The sequence below is a fragment of the Ambystoma mexicanum genome, chromosome 6p (assembly GCF_040938575.1).
Source record: "Ambystoma mexicanum isolate Mex_15411 chromosome 6p, UKY_AmexF1_1, whole genome shotgun sequence".
NCBI lineage: Eukaryota > Metazoa > Chordata > Amphibia > Caudata > Ambystomatidae > Ambystoma > Ambystoma mexicanum.
The window spans coordinates 743,209,033-743,223,458 of record NC_090935.1 but is presented as its reverse complement, the minus strand read 5'-3'; the positions used below and the strand labels follow the sequence as shown (position 1 = coordinate 743,223,458).

The 14,426-nt window shown below is 47.3% G+C and overlaps 1 protein-coding gene across 2 annotated transcripts in view; it reads right to left on the bottom strand.

Annotated features, from left to right (window-relative positions):
• ADGRV1 (adhesion G protein-coupled receptor V1) overlaps nucleotides 1-14,426 on the bottom strand; it is a 2,479,945-nt gene that overhangs the window by 319,948 nt on the left and 2,145,571 nt on the right. The gene's annotated exons all lie outside the window — the stretch shown is intronic.

Genomic DNA, 14,426 nt, shown 5'->3' with positions numbered 1-14,426 from the left:
TGCCTGAAGCCTGGAAAGACTTCTGGTTTGGCTATTTCAGCGGCCTCCTCCAGCTGGGTGGAGAAGTCCCTGGTCAAAGTGCTGATTTGGACCGGAGGCTTCAGGTGGGAAAGGCAGCCCTCATGGACCTGGAAAATCACCTCATCCCTCCTGAAGTCACAGGTCACATCTTCCTTACCATAGGGGCAGGAAGTGTACACCAGGAAGTTCCCCCCATGCCGGGTAAAAATCCTGTCTGGTGTTGCGTTGTCATCACTGTCACTGTCAAAACAGTCCTTGGGGATGGGTCCTAACAGTTCATTTACAAGATCAATGGAGAAATGTCGGTCATCAACCGCCATTCCAATAATGGTGCCTGCGGCTAGAGTAATACTCTTTAAGTCGCTGTTATCCACCTCTATTAGAATGGGGTCATGTTCTATGTTGACTAATGGAGTCGGGTTTACCCCCAACCCTTGCTGTTGGAGAGAAGCATTTAGATGTATGTAAGCATCAGGGTTTTTCAACTCTTGTCCCCTTTTAACTTTCACTTCCAGGGAGAATTGTCGGGTCCTTTCTGGGATGGTGACTTCCTCTTTGATCTGAATTTCAACTGCATAAGGTAGCAATTGAGCTGACCTAAATGCTTTTTCTGGGTCATCAAAGCCCATGGGATTATCCGCTAATCGGGACCAAGCTTTGAAGTTTATTAGGTCCAAACTAATGGCAAAGCGATTGAGAATGTCACTGCCTAAGTAAAAGGCGGCAGTGACGTCTCGCACGACCCAACAATTGTGGACTATGCTCTTGTTGCCAATGGAGATTTTGAGCATACACCTGCTTGGCAGGAGATGTTTGGAATTAGGTGCTTCCAGGTCCATTTCCCATTTGTCTATCAGTTTGAAGGTGGGAATGGCTGGATCTTTTGGGAGTTGGCGGAACATGGCTTCGCTGATGAAGCTCTTACCGTTGTTTACACACACTCGAGCGAGAACAGAGTCCTTCCCATCATTTAACTGAACAGGGATGAACAACTGCTCTTCAATTTGCTGAATCTCAGCCAGGCTCTGAGCTGATTCCACATCTTTCTGGACTATAGGAGTGGGAGTTTCTGATTGTGGATTAGTATAGAATTTCAGAGTGTTTCCTTCCAGCGTGGAATACCACTTTAGACTGGAAGGAAGGTTGATTTTCAGAAATAGAGAGGACCCCCCATCACCAGTCTGTTGTCCTACTGCTATTACTGTCACGTCTGGAATCTGGTTGTTCTGGAAGTGAAATTCTACTTGGTCAGATTTTTGTTCAACCATGTGGCATGTGCCGTTTAAACTAACATGGTTGACACTCTGTTTCAATTTTATTGGTCGGCTAGTCTGGGTCCAGAGGACCTTGTTTACACAATCTATTAGGGGTGACAACCTTCTCAGGAGGTCATTCCCTAGTAAACAAGGGGTGCCCTCTGGGGTCACAACTATGACCGGGTGTTTCAACTTGTGTCGCCCGATCTTAATGTCCAAGTCTGCCGTCCCCTCGACGGGAATTTCCTTCCCGTCAAAGTTCTGCAGTTGTCCAGGAAGAGAGGTGAGAGGAATTTGGTAATTCTCTCCCCTTCCTGCATTCAGTTAGTCAAAGGCCCTTCTGGACAGAAGGGTAGCTTGAGATCCAGTGTCCACCAGTGCTGAGATTGTACCCTGCCCCTGTACTTGTACCGGGGCATAATATCTTCCCTCCTTCTCCTCAAGGGGGCACAGATAATGTACATTTTTGGACAACTGGTGGGCTAATTTTCTGGTTTTGGACATCGCTAGCGAGGAGATTTGGGCAGAATTCTGTGGAGAGTCTTGGGAATCTGAAAGAAAAAATTTGCAACTGGAGATCAGAGCCATTGTGGGTTCCCCTGGCTCCGTTTCTGGGCCGCCCCCCCCTTTTTGGAGGCAGTCACCAGGATGGGTTTGAACCAGGGGATTTTCTTGCTGTTGGTTCTGGGATGAGATGGTGGGCGGCGGTAGCTCAGTCTCCACATCTCCCCAGTCTGGATTTGCATCCCTAGGGACCCATTTTTCTTTGGGAGGAGTTCCCCCCTCTCTGAAGGAGAAGATCCTTTTCCCAGGATCCTCTGAGGATCCCTCTCCCTCAAATTGGAAGATCTGTACCTCCTCCTCAAACTGAGTCTGTTTGGGTCTTTTGTTTCTCCTACCCCCCCTCTGCTCCTTAGGAGGCAGACTTTCAGGGGCAAGAGATTTTGTTTCCGGTTCCTGGGTTTCCAGGGGCTGTTTACAAGTGAGGAAGGAAGCTTCCTCCAAGGCTTTACACCCCCCTTCCCTTTGTGCCTCCTCCCTGGGAACCGGTGATTTATCGGGGTGCTGCCCCCGTCATTGTTCTGGAGCACCAGGTCCAGAGTTGGGTGCGTTCTGCGCCGGCATGCTGATCTGAGGGTTCTGCTGTGCCCTCAGTATATGACCCATATCCCGCGCCATGTTTTGAACCTGGCGCTCTAACTGGGAAACCCGCTCAGGCTGATACGGGGCCCTGTTTTCTCCCCTGGGCTGATCCCGGGAAGGGTAGCTGTCCCTCCTCTGGTAGTACCCCTGGTTGGGAAGATTTGGGTACCCCTCCACCCTTGGCCTCCCCTCTCCCGGATTCAGTGGTCTGGGCTCAGGGAATTGGGGAAAGAAGGATGGATGGTTTTGGGGCTGAAAGTCGGGTGGATATCTGGGGAAAAAGTTCTGCCCAGGGTTTGGTAAATTTCTGCCCTCCTGTGGGAAGTTTGGAGGGAAGTTCCCTGGGTTAGGTGCTTGTCTGGATCCCCCCCCTTGGGCTGGAGGAGTCCACACATAACCCAGGATGGGTCTGTTACCTTTGTAGCGAGGACTTACATAGTCAGGAGAGCGAGGGACCCCATTTGTGGGGCTGCCTCCCTGGCTCCCTGTCTGTGACTGGCCCGAGGACCTTCTGGGCCTAGCATTATTAGGTGCAGGTAGGTTTTTAGGCCCCCCCATCTCCAGATCCAAAACGGGGGTGACCTTTACCTCTGCCACCTTGACAGCAGCAGGGGTGCTGTTGGCTTTGGGGTTTTTCTGGGCATTGCTTTTATTTTCTATGGGCTTCTGCACCTCATAGATCCGGGTAGCCTGTTCAATGACCCAGTCTAAAGATCTTTTCTCATGAAAATCTCTCACGAGCTGGGTCATTATATATTTGGGCAAGGCATGGAAAAATGTATTGACAAACTCTCTACTATCTGTGCGCACCCTTCTGGTGGTTTGCGCAAACGCACGCTTTAACTCCTGCACAAATTCTCGTGGGGCCTGATCCTCCCCACATTGCAAATTGTAGGCCGCCTTGCGAGCCTCTTGAGGATTTCTGTGAACGGAAAAATGTTTCAGGATGGCCGCCTTATATGTGGACCATCTTAAATGATTTTGGTCCTCCAGCCCCGCAAAGAAACTGGAGTATTCCGGGGAGAATGTCCACTTTACATATTGAATACAGCTTTGGCTGTCCTTCAAATGGAAAGTCTCCATCATTTGTTCAAACAACTCTAAGTGCTCCCAAACAGAATACTTAGCGTTCTTATGGTAAGGCGTGATGACGCTCCTGATCGCCTTAATCTGCTTGAAGGGGTCCTTAAGCAAGGCCCTTTTTGCCTTATTGGCCTTTTTGGTTCGGGTAACCCTTGTCCATTCTTCCTCGGACTCAGAGGCACTGCTCCCAGAGGTTCCCGTCTGTTCTTCCAGGTTTTCCCGGATTCTGCGAGCCTGGGAATGGCTGGCAGACTGTGGGGACCTGGTCTCCTGTGTCCTGCGCAGTTCAGAGGAGTCTTCAGATTCCTCCTTGCTGCCAGGATTTGATGGGTACCCCCTCCACTGACCTAACTGGGCAGAGGTTTTCAGGATGCCCTTAATGGGCCTACTCTCCTGGGGTTCCCCACTGAACTGTATTGTACTTGGGTGCCCATACCCGGATGCCCACCCCTCCATTCCTGGATGGTACTGGCCTATGAGCCCCATGCTTCTGGCTGGATAGTAATCTGCCATCCCTGTGGCCCTGTGCTCATGTGCGCCAGGGGACATGGGGATGGTAGAGTCCAGGGACTGGGGGAGATGAAGGCCCCTGGTGTTAGGGCTCCTGCGGTTATGGTCAGGAATCTCTCTTTCCCAGCGGACCTCATCTCTATCCGCCCCTGCTCCCTGTTGCAATGCAAGAGCCTGCATTTGTGCCTTCAGTTCCTCAGTTAAGGCCTTACTCGACTCTATCAGTTTCTCCTGCATCGCTACCTGTTGCTGGAGCCTATCATTGTGTTGACAGAGGGCCTCATTCTCCCTCTGTGCTTCCTGGTTGGTCCTGGAGAACTGGGCCAGTCTTTGCTGCAGGAGGTTTACCTCCTGGGCAATGTCCCTATTGGCCTGCTCCTTTCTTGCTAGAGCATCTTCCACCCTTCTGGTGTGCTCTACCAAGTTCTGGTTTTCTTTTTGGAGATCACCCAGCCCCTGGTGGGCCAGGTGATTTTCTTCCATTTTTCTTTTTAAATGGCAGACTTCCTGGCCTAAGGCGTCTCTTTCCTGACTAAGAGCCTGCATTTGTGCCGCCAGGTCGTCCCTTTGCCTTTGGAAGGCACCAGCTTTCTGGCGCTCCTGATCAAACTCTGCCTGGGTATCCAGGTCTTTCAGAATCAGTTTATTGCTCTCTACCTTCACTCTATCTAGATGACTTTGCAGGGTGGCTACCTGCTCCGTGCATGCCCTGTTAAAGTCTAATTGTTGCTCCAGCTTTTTCTGGCTCTGCAGTAAGGAGTCCAAACTGTCTTGGTGCTCCTTCTGTAGGGCCAGAAATCTGGTATCCTGTTCTGACTTTTCCTTTTGCAGCACATCCATATCCTCCTTTATTTTAGTGATGTACCGTCTGCTGTCATTTTCTGACTCCTGGCTCCTCTGCAGCCTCTGCTCAGAAGAGTCCAGATCAGATTGGGCCTTCTGTAATGCCATCTGTTGCCTATTTGCCAGATTTTGGCTTTCCGCACATCTATCCTGCATGTCTCCAACGTATAGGTACAGGTATGCTGCTATCCTGGCAATCTTATTGTGTTCCTCTTTGGCTTTAGGAGCCATATATAGTTCACTCAGGGCCACATGTAAGGGACCCTGATCTCTATATATATCTGACCCTGTTTCAGTGACCTGTTGTGTGATGGCCTGCAACCACACATCCTGGCCCTGTTCGGTCCATTCACCTCTCACAAATAGCTTATGCAAGAGGTGCTCTCTGGCTATTTTCATGTCTACTAAGGTCGTCATTCTAGAGATTGGTCTCTGTCCTGACTTACAGAAGTTTGTATTTTATTTTTGCAGAACAGAACTTTTCTTGGAGTGTCCCTTTTGAGGAATGCTTCACAGCGTAATGCAGCGTGGTGATCCGACTGGATGTATGTATCCCGTCAGTTAGCACACTGTATTAATCTGCACAAATGGTAAATCTAACCCAACGTCTCGGCTCGAGCCCCCACTTTGTAAGAGGATTCAATTCAGCACTACAGCCAAGTTAACGCCTAGTCTAGAATACTGAATGAAAACCCTTATTGATATATCTTTAGGTCCAGTTCATGCGTTCTGGATGACTACCCTTATATAACACCCCTCTCTTGGAATCCCCCTGACCCCACTGAGCCAAGAAGTAGTTCTGTTTTGCAAGTTAAAAGGTTTATTTGATAATTTAAACAATAGGTATATATATCCCACTTTATAATAAATTAATAATGGAATAGCACACTTAATCTGATATGGTAAATATTAACAACGGAGAATCTGGCACTAGCACACTTCTTTATAATGACTAATGAGTTGACCTGAAATGGATAAGGTAGCACACTGGTAAATAGGAACAAAAGTATAATGTGGTAGAGGATGCTTTATGTAGCTCAGGTGGATGCAATATTCAATGAATGCAGTACAGAAAATACGCAATATGATTCAACCAGACAATGTAATCACTTTTCTCGGGCTATTCCCTCCCCCCCTCTTTATGCAATGCAAGGAAATGGAAGGAAAACACACAGTCCTCAGAAATGCAATCAACTGTAATTCAGTTCAATCCCAGCAAGCTTACAGAAAACAGATAGGAGTTTTGAAAACACAGGCAATGCTTGGATATGTGCTGGCAATGAATGAGAAATATGCTAAATTTGCTTTTAATTCCCTTATAGAGGTTCAGGGTGAGTGGTATCTAGTTAATATTAGTCCAGGCTCACACTAGCAATGATGCAGGGATAGTTAGCAGGTTAAACGAATTTCTGGCCAATGGAAAGCAAACAGCAGCAGTTTTTACATGTGAAGAAATTGCAAATCGCGGTAAAATTCGCGGATGCGCCGAGCGCTATTACAAAGGAACCGCAAGGACTATCTCTACCGTTTTGGGGTCCTAGAAAAGCCTGGGATCTCAGCTTCCAAATGAAAGTTATTGCAAGTCTCTAGCCCAAACGGTTGCGGAGATATGAGTAATTTAGTAAAGGTCGTTTTTGGTTTTGTAAATTTTAAACGCACACTTTTTCAAAATGACAAGTGACAAATTTTTGCAGCTAGAATGACAGGTGACAGCTAGGAGGCAGTTCTACTTAGGTTAAATAGATTGAATTAGATGAATTTAAACTAAGAGATGTGTTCTGAGTTTTGCTAAGTACTCACAAGAGATTTTGAACAGGAAAGCGACTTGGTCACGGACTTCAGTCTGGTCAGGTCTTTCCGGGTTCTGCTCACAGCGCCTGGCCTCTGGAACTGCTCACAGGGGTCTGGTCTCTGCTAGGCACCGGTTCTTTGGGTCTCTCTGCTCTGGATAGATTGAAGTCTCTAGTTTGGCTTTCTGGAGTTTGATGGAGGTAAGTATGGATTTTTCCGGCAGGGCTTCCAGCGGCAGATGAAAAATGAATGTCCCCTATCTGTCCTGTCTGTCTGCTTTTATGTGTTTAGAATGTGGGTGTGTTCTAGCATCACTGACCCTACCTCTCTCTCAGCTTCTAATTGGTCAAACTTCCATTTCTTACTTGATTGGGGGAATGAAATGAAGTGTCATCAGGATGAGGTCTGTTTATGATACAGAGAACCCACCCCTGTCAACTTTACACACAATCTATATCTGACCTAAAAACATATTTGCACAGGTACACATTTGTTTAAAATTACATATACATGGTGTGGCTGAATTTAGCCATGTCTATGTCCAAATCTGCTCATTCTCGGAGCTTGCATTCAAAGAGTGTACATAATTGACTTTTTAACTGCTTTTTCAATTTCCGACATGGACCCAACTTTACATACATGTGTGCAGGGGGTAGGGACATTAACTGATGAAGTTTCAGATTTTTAACATGCACACATTTAGAGTAATATCCACTTTTCCGCTAAAACCCCCCTGAACATACCACCGGTTCCTACCACGTCTTAAACTGTGGGCAGAAAAATCACAAGAATTATGGTATCATTTATAAAATTTTCACATGTCCGCTCTATGAGTTATTCATCTTTTTAAAGTTATGTTCTGGCTCCAAAGGGGTGTGGTTTACCCTCAGCACAAGGTTGAATTTCTGGTTCTTTCCAGTTCTGCCAAGCCAGCTTGCTCTCACAGGCAGTGCTCCTCCCAGCTCCTGCCAAGAGGAAGCTACAATTTACGACTGCGGTAATAAAAACCTTTGCCTGAGTGAAGAGGGCTTTGTTCACTCTCTTGCAGAGCACAGATAATTCAATTATCAGATAGATGGCATATCCTTAGCCTGGGCAGCAAAAGGAAGGTTGGCCTGGGAACACAGTGGTGACTCAAGTTTCACTCCTGATGGGTAGTTGCTAGGCAAAATCAAGTTCCTTAAGCCAGACCTTCAGCTAACTTTTTGTTGCTTTTAAAATAACTTGTAATTTTACACATGCAGCTAGAATGCTGATTCTAAGTGCAAAACTATGACATTTCAACAGTTACAAAGGCATGTGACACCAAACATAGGTCACTCATTTAATTTAACATTTTCGATTTTGGTGGTTTTAAATCCAGTTGCAGTTAGGCTTAAGCTGCTGACTCCATAGCATTTTTGTTATAAGCATTGTTTTTGGGCTCTTCATTTCCCAGATTTTGTAGGCACACAAAACTCCATTCTGCCAAATGTCTGCTGGTGTTCAGTGAATATTTTGCACATGTTGCAAGGTTTGAAATAGGCATTTTGCTTGCCTTCAGAAAAACACACAGAGTGGTTTTAAAACGCCGGCTTTTGGATAGTGGTGAGTACTGGTACTGCATGCAATTTTGGGATTTTCTTGGATTAATGCATTCTAAACAGGAATGGTTCTTACATGGTAGTAAATCCTTGCTTAACATTGTTTTGATGGGGCTCCTTACAGTAAGATGGTTATGTGGAACCCCACAAAAAGGGTTGAATCTTTAAAGTGGTCCAATGAGTCACGATTTCAGCAACTTTTTGACATCAGTAACAGTGGATTTTGTTAACAAAGACCTTTCTTTACACTGGTGGGTGGCAAGTTAGGTAACCATTTTGGTGTGCGCACAACTGCGCAGCTGTCCTGGATTCTGGGATGAAATGATGGGCGGCGACAGCGCATCCCCATCTTTACCCACTCCAATTATTTATTTTTGTTCTGGGGCAAAATGATGGGCAGCGACAGCTTAATCCCCATATTTACCCCGTCTAATGATTCCACATGGGTCAAAACAATGGTTTCAGACTACTGTGCGGGTAGTCCAATGGTGGTTTTAGGCAGCGTCCTTCTGTGCCCATAACATCGGCAAAAATGGGTGGCAGCCTATTCTTCCTGCATTTCCCGGTGCATTTTCTGGGAAGCTCTGGTCATCATGATGTTTTCATGTCAGTACTGCACAGTTTTGAGGTAGGGCTAGGATGCATGGGTAAATACATCCCACAAGTACACCCACAGATGTTTCACTTTCTCACTATGCAGGAGGGCTGCGATCGCTTCTCGAAGCTCCGGGGAGAGAGTTGAGCTCTCGATTGACTTCTTATTGACACCTTTTCCGTCTAGGATCCATCCAGGTACCCGTCGATGACCTTCAGTCGGTTCAACTTCCCCTATGAATCTAGGCCCTAGTGATCTGCGTGCACGCCTTTGCCTCACACTTGAGTGCGTCCTCCACGTCAGTGTGAACTTGATTTGTAGTAATCGTGAGGTTGCAAAACGTGGACAACAGCTGTTATAGTATTTTCGAATTGTGATGCGATGCTTATTGTCCCAGCTCTCAGCTGATCCTCGCCTGGAGGAGCCATCCCCACTTTCAGTCAAAACACAACCCAATTGAAGCTGTGATTCAACAATATATGTTGATCCAGTCCCATGAAATTCAATGGTAGACTCTAGACTGATCAACACGCCAGTGCCGCGGGCTCCTCCTTACAGTGCAGGTAGGTTGGGAGCTCGGATGTATGCAGCTCAGCTCAGGACATCGGTGGTGGGTCATTCTCTCGTAGATCTTGAGTGGCCATCATTCCGAGGATTCCTCCAGCGGTTTACACTCATTTGTAGTCAAGAAATGACCAGGTGATTACTTAACACAAATAATCAGGTTTTTATATAGCGCTTCTTATTGGATTGATAGTGGCTTCTAAGCGCTCTAATAATAGCTGTTATTATTTCCCAATTTAATGGGACTCAGTGTATTGATCATGGAAGGATGAAGGCCTGAGTCAGCCTTGCCGGGATTAGAACTTGCTAAGTCTGGGACACGACGGGTCTTGTTCTGTAGTTTTGTCAACACACATGGTGGCAAAAGGTGCTTACGTCAAGTTTTTTCCAAGTGAAGACAACAAAAACGACCTGTTAAATGGTAACTTGCAATGTTTCACATCAGCCACCTGTTTTAATACTGTGATCCTCCAAAACATTCCTCCAGTCTGATGCCTTGCATTGAATACTCTCTTCTGGGCAGCTTTATAGTGTATCAGAGGGTCCTCAGGTCTGTCATGAAGCCATGGACGCATGTATTCCGATGCAGTCCTTTCTGAACCCTGGCCTCGCGCCTTTGCTGCCAGGTGTGTTATTCTTTATGTTTGGGCCCAGCCAGCTACTCAAGGCTTTTAGTATTTAGACTCCTTTCCTGGCGGCCTTCGCAGGTGTGAAATCTGAGACAGGGAAGCTCTGCTGGTTCACGCCCAAGGCTAGAAGGCTGTGTGTTGCCACATGTTTTTCAATAGATGGCGCCTATCCAATTCTGAGCTCCGGGACTTTCGAAGAGATAAACAGCTTTTGTTAAGTGGGCCCAGCAGAGAAACATTCTGTACCTGAAGATTGTGCTGACTAATCTGCCAACACAAGGAAGTAAACATTATGTTGAAAAATATAAACTTTACCTCTGTTCAGGGGCGTTGCTAGGGGGGGGGGCTAAGGGGGCTATAGCCCCTGATCTTTTGGTTGTAGCCCCGGATAGAATCTCAGGAGCTACAGCCAAAAGATTAGCTAGCCCCAGTCCCAACAGTTCCGACATCAGCCTAGCCCCGGGTCTTTTCCAGACCTAGCAACTCCCCTGCCTCTGTTTAGTAAACCATTAGGCCCAGAGACCGGTTGACTTTCGGGGCGTCTCTGTCCACCTGTTTCCGTCGTTTCTTTACAGATTTTGCGCCTAATTCACAGAACGTTAACGCGGTGCAAAGTGACGTTACACTGCAAACATGTGGCACCCGGCCTAATTCACAGAGTGAAGCGCAGTGACTTTGCACTGCAAAAGTACTCTCTGCACCGCGCTAAATGGGCCGAATTAGCGCGGTGCAAAGAGTACTTTTGCAGTGCAAAGCCACTTTTCTCCACTCATCGAATTAGGGCCGTGCCAAGTGTATGTTTGTAGTGCAAAGTCACTTTGCACCGCGCTAAACGTTCTGTGAATTAGGCCCAAAGACTCAGCAGTGTCATTTCCTTCTTGCAGCTGGCTGGCACTTTCCATCAAGCACAACAAATATATGGGACCTTAAAATGCTATTTTTGTTGGTTTGCTGGTTCCACTTGGCCTCACTGGGAGGCTCCTTTCAGAATAGGTTAAATGCACACATGCTGGCATGAAGGCTGCCAGCCATTAGGAGCAGCTCCCTGTTGTTCACTAGTTATTAACCCCTTGCCGGCACATGTTATGGATTTCTGAACGGAGCGAAGGGAGTACATGCACAGCAACTCAGAGGTGCCTTCAAAGCATGCCTGGTGATGCTTGCCCTTGGGCAGCACACCTGCAGGTATGAGAAGCACTTTCCCACTCCTGGGCTTCATTTATTTTTACAAAACACCAAGGCCTTTTCACCTTTTTTCAGCATCCCACTTTCAAATCCTCGCCAATGATTGGCGTCTGCTTCTACAATGTTATTGGCGGGGAAAGCGACGCTGAAAGTCACAGCTCAATGTGGATGTAGCCTGTAGCCTGCAACGAGGAGATCATTCAAGACTCTACGTGGGGCCGTGAATGCTGCGCGAAAGAAGGCCCTAAACTATGCGACTCAGGTGGGCACATGGCACTTGTCACCTTAAACGCGACAACTTCTGGTGCTTAACCAGGTATAGGGCACACGATACCGTAGATGTCACCGAATCCAATTTCACCTACTAAGAAATCTTCAAATTCCACATTTTAAAACATAGATGGGGGTGGGGTTAGGAGATTGGTAGGGGGAAGGCAAGGGCGGGGCTTATCCCCATCACATAATTAAAAAGAAATTAATAGAAAACAAAATTAAAAGATTTCTCCTTTTGGTGAAGTGGATTCGCTGAAATCACGGACACCTGCCCCTCTTCTTCTTGTCTACTAGACTGTACCGCAGTTGGACGTTTGTACTTTGATTTTCAAGTTATTACGGGAAGTGTGGGAGGAAATAAGAGAATCAAGTCTGAGCATGGGCTCAAGTCATCCGCCATGGGTCTGGTTGTATTTTTTGGGAAATAAACGAGGGAGGGTAGGGCGTGTTCTTGGGGGGCAGTGACGAGGCAGGTGTGAGTGAATCCTGAGCTGTTTGTGGATGTATGCAGGCTGAAAGGGCACGAGTCCTGTGTGCTGAGATGATTCTGGGAAGTGTGTGGTGGAGACGCCTGAGGGTCTGTTTTACCCAGAGGGGAGAAGCAAAGATCTCTGTCTCTTCGCTGCCAGTGATTGGTCACTGGGAGAGCTGCCGGGCTGAGAGGGATGTGCATGGGATAGTTCTAAAGGTGTTGAGGGCCATACAGTGAGCTCTACAGGGTTCTGTGGTGGTTTAATGTGAGGATGGTGGCGCTTCCAGGCGCACAGGGTTTCATGCAGTGGCTGGGGGTCTGTGCATGTTGAAGCGATAGTACCATTAAAAGCAGTAGTGGAACTGGAAAAAAATGCAAAGGGGGGTCTCACAAGGGCCGGGGTGGGGGCGGAGTGTGGAGGCGGGGTTCTGAGGAAGTGGAGCTCAGAGGCGGTGGCGCTGTCAGTTGAATTCTGCTCAAAGGAAATGTTCAAAATAATAGTTTCAAAATTGTGCCATTTCTTTCATGCTGCTTTCTTTTCACTGGCTGGCAAAATATACAAGGTGCTCACCTTTTAAACCCAGCATCTTTAGTGCAATATTCCCTGGAAAATAAAATATTTAAATATGAGACATGTGCTTTGATGACAATGTTGTGTGGTCCTGTGTGTAAGCGTCAACACTGGAAACGGTTTCAATCACAGTAAAACTGCTGCAGTGGAGCCAAGAAGTTCATGCACCTGCTGCAGAGGTCGGTGTTAATCTGCAACTCACAGGCTGCAACTGTGCTAAAATAGCTCATGGGATTCCTGCACCTATTGTAAACAGGGCTGGAGATAGCGCCATATGTTCTGCCCCCCTCCCACCCTTTCCCGCTGCAGCAAATAATAGGCGCTATGCCTACTTCTCATGTGATGCAAACCCAAGTATCATACTGATACTTAATTTTGCATGACAGTGAGCTGGGGGCAATCAGGCAAGCGCAGTGCGCCCAGCCACACACAATACAAGAACAGCAGAGGGCTCAATTGACACAAACACTCCGCAACTAAGCCCCCTGCTATTCTTGTATTGTGTGTGGCCCAGGGAGGCCCAATTCTTTCATATGCGCGGCGGCGAAACTTTTCTCCCTGTCCCTCAGTTCACTGAACCAAGGAACATTGAGAAACGTTTTTTTTCCGTGCGCCCCCTCCACCCGGACGGGGCGCACTGAAAAATCTCACACAGGGCGTTGCGTGGGATCTTTGCCGGGGCTGAGGAAGAGGCAAGCTGTATCCCGAGATCCAGCTAGAGAACTGATGCCGGATCTCAGATCCGGCGAGAGCCGTCCCATTGGCCAGTGCTGATTAAAAGTGAATAGTGTGCAAGGGTAATGATTGCTGCAAAGGGTTGCCTGGCAGGTATCAGTGGCACTTGTCTAAGCTTCTAGCTTCTGCTGGTCCACGCCCCCTTTGAGGCCACTCCCCTCAGAGAGCCCCCCTCGATTCCGGGGGTCTGCTAAAGCACTGCTCCTAGTGGCTGGTCCTGACAGTACTGCTGGAAGGGGCCTACCTGGTGTTACCACCCACTTCTCTAATCCTCATGTAAACCATGGCTTTGGTGCATAGCAGCTACCCTTTTATTTGCTCAATTCCAAGACTACAGTTTGAACTAATTTATGCCATGTCAGTTCATAACTAACAATGAAGTCCAGGCAACAGTCAATAAAAAAATGTTCAATGTCTCGGGAGGATAGCTCAGGGGCAACGTGCTCGGCTTGGAAGCAAGACAACATGGAACAACACAAGTTTGATCCGCGGGTCCGCGCTTAGAAACCTCTGGGTATTAAGCACGTTATCAATAACCTATCATATCATATCAATGCAAGTCAAGGAAATTGAGCCTAATTTAAAAGTTAGTTTGTATTAATGTTGCACTGAATATTTTCTTAAAAGCTTTGGGGGTAACAGTAAAACAGGAAGCATTACCAAATACTGCCTGTTTCACCAATATCCCCTATTATGAGTTCTGTGAACTCATAAGCAAGAAAACCACCTGCGTGGACATGGTCGTGTTATGTCAACAAAAAGGGCGTTAATGATGCCCTCGATATTGCTACGTGCAGAAATAGCGCCATTCCACAGAGGAGTCCCACCAGACGTCAGCACCAGCTTCCAGCTGCGGTAGATGTATTTCAGTTTAGCGGTATCGGCACTGCTAACGTTAGACGTTTAGAACGCTATATTTATATATAGGTAACTAAGCGTCAGCTATTAAGCATGACAATCGCATCCACCAACTATGCCAACACAGCAAACGGGAAAGCCCACAGCCAACGTGTAACATGTGCACACCAGAAAGCGTACACTCACACCATCCACCAGTGCACTCCCCTTAAACCTCGCACTGCCTGTCGGGCCTGCCAGAGGAGCGGACAGCCTTAGTGGGACTCATTTAGCAGTGACACACATTCCCCCAATGGCAACCGTGTCACTAACTG